The following is a 12428-nucleotide window of genomic DNA, read 5'->3' on the forward strand; positions in this document are numbered from 1 at the left end:
CACTTGAGTTACTCAGTGGATTACAACGTATTCAGGACTTAGAGATTCTCTTGTAGCAAATCCTCTTTCTGGATACAGGCATGAGAGATTAGCCCATTAATTACAACCTTAAAAATAATGCTACCCTAAATTTCTTCTCTTGAAAATATCTATAATTATATATATTACAAACTTTAATCAGATAAGTATTCTGAAAGCTTCTGAGTGATGAAAGCTAAACGAATGCCCCTCGCAAGACCAAAATATGCACTATAAAATGAGAAAATCTGTGCAGGAACCAGTCTTTTCAGCAAGCAGACACAAGAATTCATAAGTAAAAGATGTTAGGAAAAATAAAAGCAGTGAGCAAAATTTAATAATAGGAGACCAGTCTCTCCACTGCTTTATGGCATGTACAAAATGGAAGCACATTTGGGAAAATAAATTGATTTGGCAGCACTTAACACCTACTTTGCATTCACATCATACAGGTATAACTGATTAAACAGAGAGCAACTGAACAGGCTATAGCCGCATTCAATTTTTCTTTTCTACAGTATATGTGAACAGGGTGCAATAGAACCAACTCTCCAGAAAGCAATGCTAACGTAACTAGCTGTTTGAAAGACTGGTATTAAATTGACACAATAAAGGTTTAATGGTCAATGAAAGATTCAACTGATTAATATATAAAATAGTTCAGAATTTTTTTGGTTTCTTAAACGGAAGGAGAATCTACACAGTTGTGGACTGTTTACTTTTGAAAATGGCTGTTGTTATAAGCACCTCCAAACTCAAAACTTCTACATCCAAAGCTTCTGTAAGAGCAAATGTCCTCACAGGAAATTGCACACAGGTTTGTTTCACTCTCGGCAAGGCAGTACTCTGTATTTACAACTGGTGAGAATATACACTGGTGAGTAATACCATTTATTTCAATGGGACCATCCATAAGTAAATAATTCGCAATCTAGTATTTTGTGGGGGCCAGATCATATCTGTTTAAGGATCACTTATTTTTTCAGCCATGGCATCCATAGGGACCACAGTCTCCCTGTGCAAGACACTTTTTAAAAACAAATACATATACTAAAACTTATTCAGAACAGGGACTGTCAAACACATGAGATATAACAAGGAATAAAAAGAACAGACGAGAATATAATGTCACAACAAAATGACTTAAAATTTAAGATTTTTAATAAACTATGATCTGTATTTTTTCCCAGAGATGAATTTCCAAACAACCTTTTCTTCTTTTATGAAGAAACCCTTAAAATAGACAGAAACACTGATGCCAATGGGAAAAGAGGAATCTCCAGCAGTAGAAATCTCAGTAAAGCAGCATTCCTATCAGCCACAGTAAGAATGAAGAAGACTCACCCTCCTTGGATGCAACCCTGACAAAAAAAAGCACAGTTCTCCAAGTTGTAGCCCTGTAAATCTGATTTTTTAAAAGTGAGAATAATTTTGATATTAAGGCTTCTAAATTTTGGTACATATTTAAAGATCCCACCTCTTTCAGAGGAGAACAATGACTCTATCCACAAATTGTCTAATTGGGTTTTTTTAGAACTTACTTACATGATGGATAAATACAGCATTTTCTGTGAAAGAGTTACAGAGTTTCATTATCAAATGCAAAATAAATGAAAGGAAAAAAACCCTCTTAATTTTATACTTCTTGCTTAATGATTTACTTTTTGTTCCCCAATACCTAGGTTCTGAGTAAAATAATTGCTTAGTTTATGTTCTCACATCATTTGTGATTTTACATAACTCTCATAACAGTTATAAACAGTCCTTTTTCCTAGATGAAACATCGTAGTGGATTTAATCTTTTCTTGCACAGAGGTATTCCCATACTTTTGAGTCACCAGGTCACCCTTTGGAAATTTCCTTACAGGTCCTAGAATAACCTTTCTTTCAGATTGGGAATAATTCTAGAAGAATTCAAGATATGGGTGTAATATGAAATTACAGAGAAGCAGAACACATTTTTTGTTTTGTTCTTCACTCCTTTCCTAGGAAATTCGATTTAATCTTTTGTCTCCTAAACACAGAGTTTACATTTTCAAAGATGCCTCTGTGATGACTCCAAGATATTTTTCTGTGATGACAAAATCTAAGTCAAAGCTTACCATTTGTTGGGGGTGAGTGTGGGTGGGGAAATACACAATCATACACACACACTTAGTTAATTAGTTGACTGAGGTTATTTCATTCATAAAAAAATTAATTTCATCTGTGATTCTACCTCCCATTCACTCATATCCTCAACTATTTTTCTCCTTTAGCTTCAACAAAAAGTCTGCTGTAATGTTTTGCAGTGCCTGCAAACTTTAGCAACTCATTCTTCACACTATACACAAGTCATTTGTGCATGGACATAAGCTCAAATCTTGGGGGAACCAACTAGCAGCTTCTCTGAACTGTGAAAAAAGGACTATTTATTTCAGCATTCTTAATTTTCCTGTCACCTAACTTCCTTCTTATCCAGCAGCAGCAATATTACACTGAGCAATGTATCACGGGTCACATTTAGAGGAAAAACTAAACCTGAATTCCATTTTCATATAGTCTGTTGTGGCATTAAATTACATGCAAGTCTACATTTGGTGACTCATGCTCATAAGCAGAACACAATGGCTTTGACACTTAAGTCAGTGAAAAGGGTATTTTCTTTACCTTATTTATATGCTCAGCAATGACTGTGCTAAAAGGCTCTTGCCTGTGATATTACTGACTTTTGCATGATAAAAAGCTAACCTGAAGCTGAAGACATGGCATAGGGAACCAATTACTTCTTCAGAACATAGGCCAATTAAATAATTAAAACAAATATTTATTGTGATCTGTTAATTATATCTACCCTTACACACTCTCCCCTCACAAACCAAAACCCACAACCTCGAGTACTATAATTTGCCATTTGTACTTGTTCCTCTTGAATTGCTTAATCTTCAATAAAATAAATTTACATTTTGCGAAATGTAATTTCCCATTTTTAATTCCATTTCAGTACAGTGCTTCGAAGAGTCAGGTGCAATTTGGAAAAAAAGTTGTCTACACAATGCTTGTATAATACCTTATTCTACTTTTGTGACAAGAGTTACAGATGGTAATAAATCTGTTATGTACAAAAGCATGTAGGGGAGCTGCTTTCTTAAATTATTAGTCCACCTTCAACGAAGGTTAAATCTAAGTGGTAGAATCACAGCAGTTTACGTTGAGAGAGACCTCCTGACTTGGTCTAGTCCAATCCCCCTGCTCGAGCAGGGTCAGCTACAGCAGGTTGCCTTGGACTGCATCCAGTTGGGTTTTCAGTATCTCCAAGGAAGGAAACTCCACAGCCTCTCTGGGCAGCCTGTGCCAGTGTCCGACTGCCCTCACAGTTAGAAGGAAAAAAAAAGAAACAAAGAAAAAAAGCAAAAAAGCACTTTTTCTTATGTTCAGACGGAATTTCATGTGTTTTAATTTGTGCTCATCACCTCTGGTCTTGTCAGGAGGCACCACTCAGAAGAGCCTGGCTCTATCTTCTTTACACCCTCCCATCAGGTATTTTTACACATTGATAAGATTCCCATGAGCCTTGTCTTCTCCAGACTGAGCAAATCCAAGCTCTCTCAGCCTCTCCTCATATGAAAGATGCTTCAGCCTTAGACCTTAGCTCTTTCCTAGTTTTACACATTTTCTGTCCCCTCTGAAAAAAGTCACTCTCCTGTAGGTTTTCTTCTCTACATGGTTTCCTAGACATGAACTTAAATTTCCCACAGACAAACACACTTCCTCCTCTCCTAAATATTGTGACCATAGGATTACTAAGAATGATATCACACTGAGACAATGAGGCAGACTGCTTCCTTCTCACCACTGATAGCAATAGGAAACAATAGAACTGCCTATATGAAGAGAGACTGACCAGCCACTATGGCCAATCACTTATTTAAACTAATCACACCTGTAAGGCCCCTGCTACAGAAGGCAATTTTACTTTCTTTACTTCTGCTATGAAAAATAATGGTCCTAAATTCCCAGTTGATAGCTAGCATTTTCATCTGCATAAGTAAAATGAGGGTGGTTTAGTACCATGTTTTGTATGTTTGAATGCATAAAAATACTGCAAAAGAGAAACTTCCAATTATTGTCATGTCCTCCCAGTGCAGTCATACCTCTCAGGATATTTTTAACAGGTTGTTTGCAATGCTCTAAACAAAAACCTTTAACTAAATCCTCTGCCACAGTTTGAACTGAATAGTCAAAGGGTTTAATCAATCCTCAGATGCTTCAGCATAGTACACAGTCTCAATATGAGTTTTAATCTGATGCTATCTGGTAAATTGAAAAAGGAATTACAAGACCAAGAAGCACACCTGACTTGAAAGATATAAAATGTTCCCCTTCAGCATACCTCTAAAAGTATGGCTATACCAGAAACATAAGACAAGTTTGCACAAAAAGCTAATGCCAACATGAAAAGCTGTTTAATGACAGAATTCATTAATCACTCCAACAAGCAAGCACTATACTGTCAAATCACTGTTTTGCCAGACCAGCCCCAGCAAAAAAAGACCCTTGAAGATGGACATTTTTCTTTGGATTACATAGGGAAGAGATTATCGGAGCATGATCCTGAAGTTACCCTTTATTAAAGAAAAAAAAAAGCGAGAAAGGGAGAAAAAAAATTATAGAGAGAGCATCTATTAGCTACCAAGTTTTATGGTAGCTGAGCATCATTTTTATTACAATCTCTCTTTTTAATTCACACACAGTAATATAGTCTTTCATACTAAGATAAGTAAATAAACTGCAGAGATTTTTGTCCTTGATCATGTTGCAAAGAAGCATCTCTGTTTCTCCAAAAGAAATTAAACCAAGCTTTCTGACTTTTTAGCTTTTAGGATGGGCAATTTATTTTTGCAATTATGATCAAAGACTGCATTTCCTTTTCAACGAAGAGTAGACAATTGCTCTTCTACAACTCAAGCTCATTAACACTACCCCAGAACTCAGAGCCAGACGGTGGAACTGATGCATGGATAACAGTGCAGCTCAAGAGGAAAGTGCTCATCTGAAGGGTGTATATGGCTTATTGGTATGACTTCCAAGCATCTCACAGGCTTTATTCTGAATAAGGGAAGTGTCAATTTTCACATTTTCTCTGGACAGCACTGGAGCAGACTGAGGTTATGTAAGAATGCATTGATACAGACTAGCAGAAGAGAAAAGCTGAGATTAGACCAAGTCTAACCGAACTGCATAAAATAACATCGGCAGGTGGTTACGCTCCACTTCGCCCTCTCATCAGGCAAGCACACAATAGAACTTTGCTCACTGATTTGCAGCTTCTCAAGGCCAGGAAACAGGCAATTAATTTAACCCAATGCAGTTTTACCTTATATGCTTCCTAACGTCTCCTTAGAACATAAGCTATGCCAATTAGTGTTCTCTAAATACTGGATGAGAAGTAACCACTGAAGTAGTTAAGAACTTAAGTGGTCATAAAGAAATCTGATTTACAACATCTGCTTTATCAAGTCTCTCCATTTTTTTAATGTATTTTCATTCCCTTTTCATTCTCTGGTATTTCTCTTTTTAAGACGCAATCAGCTGCAGCCAGAGGTTGTGCAGACGTCGTTGCAGGCCTTGGAGGTTTTCCAGATGAGTCTGGATAAAACCCTGAATAACCCAGTCTGACCTCAGAGCTGACCCTGCTCTGAGCGGGAGGTTGAACAATGTAACCTCTTGAGGTCCTTCCAATCTGACGCATTCATATTCAAATGAATACAGCACTTTATAAGAGGTATTGTTTCTTCTTCTACTGAGGAAAAGTCATAAAAACAAGTGTTCATTACTGCTGTGTGGGTCAGACAGATATTTATTGAATCAAGTTTACCATGTAAAACAAATTGTGATTATGAAGAAGGCAGTGCTTTAATTGCACTTTCAAAGAAACCATTATTCAGCTACAGCACAAGTGAAAGTAGTGTTTATCACCAGAGGAAAACTGATAGCAGTGTTCAAAACTGAAGTTATTTTATCTATTTACTGAACGGAAGATATTAATAAAAAAGAAGCGTTAATTGCTGAAAGCCTCTTTTTTAAAAATGGAGTTTCATGGTGCAGACTCAAGGCTACTGCCACACAGGACTCATGCAAGTGACGGCAGGATCTTCAGAGTAAGATTCATAACAGCCTACGTGAAAAGATAAAGCTGCTTAAAGAAGGCACCACCAGATCAAGCTAGGTGTTCCTGAAATCCTACAGTCAAATACCTAATTCTAGGCTTTAGGGAAACAGGACCACTTTGCCAGAAGCAGCAGCAAAACAAGAGTAATATATATTAGGTCTAAATAAACGTAGCAGGGTTTTAGATAGCATGACAAGGGGCTAACAGATTTATGCTTGCACTGCCTGTGCTACAAGCATGAGATAGCTTTAGTTCAGATGCTACAGAGCCATGTCATTATCACAGTATGTCCCAGCAGGGAAATAGGTCAAACTTCCTCAAGCATGAAGCACCGCTTAAGATGAATACTTGGCTTCAAGTCTGGAGATGTCTTATCTCTGGACAGCTCAGGGAATGAGACAGCACAGCTGCTATCTATTTGTATATGTTCCTATAGCTACGCCCTTTGTGGTCTAGCAAGTAGGACATATACCGCTCCTACAATACAGAGGGAAATTTCAGTGGTTTAGGTTGACATGCAGTAATCGCTGCCAAGTTATTGGTAAATAGCAAATCTCTGGTACCTTTTTAACAAGTACTTGGCAATACCTAGGACCAAGTACTTCTGTCTCTACATATGAGAAAAGCATTGAGTCAGATCAAAATTTCAGTTTAACTCCTTTATGTGATTATAAGCAAACGACTTTGGGAGACTATCTTCTAAATGTTCAGGCAAAGGTACCTTCCAACCTGTATCACCCAATGGTCCTATGAAGAGAGGTGAGGTGCACAGCCCTCCCCACACAAGGCAAGGCAATCTCCTTGATAGCCTTGAGAGCTGTGTCCATCCATAGATTCTCAGTCTGACACACTAAATGTTGTATCTTGACCTCAGCCACATTTTGCCATGCTGCATAAGGTCTCTTTCCTGTGTCACAGAACAGCACAATGCAGACACCTTCCCTTCTACACAGAGAAACTAGTTTTTCATAGACCCTGGCAAAGCTACTTAAAAACTTAATACTAAACTTTTCAGAAGTGATTCCTGAGATCTGGATGCCAAACAGAAACCATAACAGATGCAAAGAAACTGACTCCAGAGTACTAGGGTGGGGTCATCCCCTGGAAATGTGCTCCAATGAATTAAGATGACATTGTGAATTTCTATGCTCCTACTGTGATGTCAAAAATAGGCAGTGTGCTGATGTACTTCAGAATATACTGACATGGTAGCCAAAACACAACATACTGTAAGTAACAGCCGTTATGCCCCTCTGGAGCACAGTTACTGGGCATAATTTATAGCAAAACCCATAATCTGTGCCAGAACTTCAGTGTCAGAAGTTGTAATGAGACAACCAGGAGCCTCCAATTCCTCTCAATGGGCAGAGCTCAAATTATATCCAATACTCATCCCTCTCTTCCAACTATGCCTCCTTCTCATTAGCCCCATCCCTGTACAACACCCATTATGTTCTTCATTAGTTCTTCTTGACAGCAGTGACACCTTCCCACCCCAACTAGCCACCAGCTCATGCCTGTATTCTGTAGCTAACCAAAGCATTTAATTCCTTTAACTGCTATGAATCCAATTTCTTCTTGCATTCAGTTAGGAATCAGAGTATGGCTTTGCCTTACCACTAATAAAATTACATTCAAGTGGCTTCATCCTCTCTCCCAGAAACACATGCATCTTGCCCTATTCCAATTCCTTTTAGTCAGCTCCATGTGCATTGTTTTTAAAGCTTTCACAACACTGAGTAATTGTTAAGGAAAACAACCAGTGTGCAAAGAACACAAAGTCTAGAGGAATCCAATTATAGCATTAAATCTGACAAAATAGGATGTGTTCATTTGTGAGGTGACCTGTACAGATTTCCTCTGTGAGTTCCCCACAATGTTTCCTGCATACAACTGCATAGCAGGTGGGCAGAGACAAAGAGTAAAGATATTCTCTTGATAAATCAGTGAAGCTGAGTCAGTATCGAGTATTTACTATTTGGCAGAAAGCAGACAGCTGGTTTACACCTTTGAGAAAGTAAAGAGAAAGCATCAGCAGAGGTGACATAGCCTAAGACAGCAAATGTAGCATGGGTAGCACAGACCAGAAGGTGCTGGACTAAACTCATTCATTATGTGCATGAATTCAGAAGCATTAATAGCAGAAACCTTTTGGAGATATGTTTCTGAACAACATAGGTTCCCAACTCTGTATTTCCTTTATTTGCTACTTATTGCTATTCATAGGCTGTTTTTGTTTGTTTGTTTTGTTGTTTTTTTAGAAGATCTCTCTTTGTTCCCTTGTTTGACATGCTTCACTGTAAGTAAGGAGCATCCACTTTTCACCTACAGCAGGGCTCCGGGGCTCTTCAGTTCAAACAATCTGTCACAGGTTAGTGTATTAGAGCCATGAGATGCCTGGCAAGCAAATAAAGGTCACACTTCACCATGAAATATTTATAAGAAACATACCTGCAGTGTAATCCTTGCACTGAATATGCATCCTCGAAATGGGACGTGGCTTCCCCTCATAGGCTGCAACCTAATGATTATAGGTCACCGCTATCAGGTTGCTTGCTTATAAACAATGCAAAGCTGCCTCAGAGTGGATACAGAAAGGGACTCTTCACAGACACAACCACGGATGGTGACTGGTGCTTAAATTAAAACTGATCCAGAGCACGCAGTCCCTGGACTGCACTCATCCACCCTGTGAAAGTGCTTGAACAGTTTCTGGAGTGGTTTTGACCTGTGTCACTCTTGAACCATTCCCAGGCAAAGCAAGGGATCACTCTCAATATGCACTGCAAATTTAACCACTGCATTTTAGAGGGTAAAAGAATTTCAATGGCAAGGACAGAAGCTCCTCTGTGTATGGTCTCAGCTGCACAACACAGGTGTAGGCACAGTTAATTACAGCATAGCATAAGAGATCAACTGTCCTACACCAATTTATTTTCCTACATAAAACATTTTGGAGTTATCTTAGCAGCTGCTCAGGAATCTCATTTCATAGACTATGCAAGGCTGCTGAAGGACAGGGTCTAAAGCTGCAGGAGTGTGACACAAATGGGACTTACATCTCTTTATGACTTTGGGAGCTCTAAAGTGCTATCATATACTAAATACACCAAACAATCAGGTCTGATGTTTCTCTAATTAATCTAGCTAATGTTTTTGCTTTAATCTTTATGTCATATGCAAGAAAAAAATGAGTAACTTTGTATTCACTTGCTGATTTTTGCAATATACAGTAAATAATGAACAGGGTCAAATATGCAAAGTGAAAAGGAAAAAGAAATATTATAGCAAGTCCTGTGGGGAAAAAAAACCTGAAAGTTGCTACGTAATTAAAAAATACTTATATTTGGGAAGGAAGGAAGGTGCAAATGAAGGTCACACTTGTCACCCAAAGTCCTGCATATCCAATTTTTAAGTGCTTAACTTTGCAGCTTGTAATATTCTTTCAGTGTACTTTTTGTAATTTAAAAAATAGACAGAAATTCTGCTGACAAGACCAGTTCTAGAAGAAAAAAGTATTTCAAAACAGTAATTTCTGGCTGATAGTTCTCCTTCAAATGGGAAAAAATTGTCAGGAAAAAGGTCTGATTTTAGGAAAGCTCTGACTACAGAAAATGAAGGGTTTACCTAAAGGGACCGAAAACAGATATAAAATAAAGGAAGCCATGTGGTAAAAACCACTGGAATAGATGAAGAGAAGAAACAGACCGTGAAGGCTGGCAACACCAGCAGAAAGCAGGTACAAATGCAAAGGCCAAAAAAACCTCAAGGGAGTTGGAGAAAGAACTTTAAACTGGACAAAAGGGAGGCTGGCAGAGCCTAAATACATATGAATAAAGGACCTCAGTCTACAGAACTGGTTGCTAGGAGAGTATCAGGGGAAAGTATAATATATGTTTTCCCTGTTCTTATTCTTTCTTCAGCATGTCTGTGATGGAGACAGAACTCTTTGCTCCCTGTACCTTGGTCTGACTCAGTACCATCACCCCTATGTTCGTATAATCCCCCTGTATGCAGGCTGAAAATCAAAAAGGAATACTTTATATAGAATGGATGATTATGGCCTACTCTGAAACCATAAACAAACCAGCCCGGCATTGCCTTCTCCAATTCTTCAGGGAATGAATTATTAATGCCTTGAGAGCTATGTAAACTACTACACAGGATTTGCACACCCGCTTAAGCATGTGTATGATAGATGGGTAGAAAACAACTTTCCTAGCTTTAAAATGAAGAATATCTCTGGAAACATGGAAATTATTTTTCAAACCTCCACCATTTTCTGTGAGTTAATTTACTTAACCTTTCCCCCCTCATTAAATATGTATGTGTATATATGTATATATAAATGTGTGTATATGCATATATAAAATTAGGTATTTAAAATACTGTTTAAAATTATTCTCAAAAGTTAGAAAAAAGCCTAAAAAAATATGAATGGGATTTCTAGCAAGGTCATCTGGTGCCCACTGTTGGTGGAATAAAGAGACTCTCAACAGCAATGAAGTGGGTGTTGCACTTTTTCAGCTGACTGCTAGGAGACTCTTTCGGCAGTTTAGTTTGTCTCAGCTAAAGACTGGGCACTATTCTGACAGCTTCTGTCATCCTGTTCATAATAGATGATAGAAAAATTCTCTATTCTCATCGAGAAATAGGCAACTACTTAAAGTATGACATTCTTTGCCATTAGGACAGGTTTTTCTGTTACTATTTCATTTTTAATTCCTTTTTATTTATTTTTTACTAGAGGATCATTCAGTGACTGAGAGACAATGTGCTCAAAATGCTCATCAAAAGGCTCTGCTCTGGTTTTGGCTGCATGCTTGGCTGAAGCAGCTGTTCTGAGCACAGGATACCTTCCTACCTCTAAACATACAAGCACTTCTTGCTTAGTAACACGTCAGTTATCATGGTTATTGCTGTAGGCAACAGGGAAATTCTCTTCCAATGGACAAATACTGACATTCTAAGCAGATGGACTGACTTCCTGCAAAAACGACATCTCTCCGTTAAATACACAGAGAGCACCCTAATGAATAACTTAGGCAAGATGCTTAACTTTTTCATGGCGAGAGGCAGAAGAAATTAATCTGAGCTTCAGACATTAAGAGAGACCAGAGTTTCACGTGGTATGAAGCTAGTTACTGAATGACTGCTGACGCCAGGGTAAAGGTTCCTCTTTTAAAATCTTATATGATGGGCTTATGTTGCAGGCTTTTACTATTTCATTTACAATACTTAATTTTGGCCTGTTTAATAAATTGTTAAGCTTCATAACAATAACTTACAATTTTAAGAAGTAATTCTAGCACCTGGAGAAATGAACATGTACAATTCTTTGAGTATGCATGAAGCTAAATAAGGGAAACATCAGTTCCTTCTCTGGACTGAAATGCACATATTTTAGGTCTAACAGGACAGTAAAGGTAGGACAACAAGATCAAAATTTAAGTCAAGGAACCTGTGGCTAGAGGAGTGAACATCCTTGTCTCTAACATTATCTATCTACTACACAATATCCTATATTAATCTGTTATTTATAGCTGTTACATTGGATGGTATTTTCTCACTGCTATTATGGAACGAGGGTCTGTTTCTTTCCAGAATAGCCACTGTACACAATTTTAAACACTGGTTTTGCTTGAGCTAAACAACCAAAAGGAAGGACACCTGCAGGTGGAAGTGACTGCCAGAATGTCATGCAGAGAAATGACATTCAAAAGACAACTCGTCAACAGTTCTAGATGGCAGACAAGCCCAATACTTTAGGGCATCGACAACATTGCTCATCTCCTATGAAGGCATCATTGCCAGAACATTACCTAATTTTAAAACAAGAAAAATTCACCTCATATGGGTGACAAACTGGAAGTCTCTGAATCCAATCCACTTTTTTTCATGATTATGAAGGCCCAAAACAATAAAAAAATACACAGTTCTCTAGGGAGATGATTAAAGTATGTGTGAATATTTTCACAATTCAATAATTACTTCAGTTGTCTCACCTAGTTCTTCAGAACTTAAAAAAAAAAATAATTCACCTAGTTTATGATAGAAGAAAAGCTCTGGCTAGTTCCCAAATGATGGAGGTTTGTATGTCTGTAAAATAGTAAATTCTTAGACTAGTAATTTGCTGTTGCACCAAGAATCTACTAACAGTTACAATACCAAACTGATACTAAGATTAAGAGCAGAAATAACATACTGGGCAAGGTACCTCAGCAGGCCTGTGTGCTATACTGAAAAAACATAGAGAGGC

The 12428-nt window shown here is 37.9% G+C and overlaps 1 protein-coding gene across 1 annotated transcript in view; it reads right to left on the reverse strand.

The window, feature by feature from the left end:
- PCLO (piccolo presynaptic cytomatrix protein) overlaps positions 1–12428 on the reverse strand; it is a 367233-nt gene that overhangs the window by 295965 nt on the left and 58840 nt on the right.

The sequence above is a fragment of the Haliaeetus leucocephalus genome, unplaced genomic scaffold (assembly GCF_000737465.1).
Source record: "Haliaeetus leucocephalus isolate CR32 unplaced genomic scaffold, Haliaeetus_leucocephalus-4.0 Scaffold751, whole genome shotgun sequence".
Lineage (NCBI taxonomy): Eukaryota > Metazoa > Chordata > Aves > Accipitriformes > Accipitridae > Haliaeetus > Haliaeetus leucocephalus.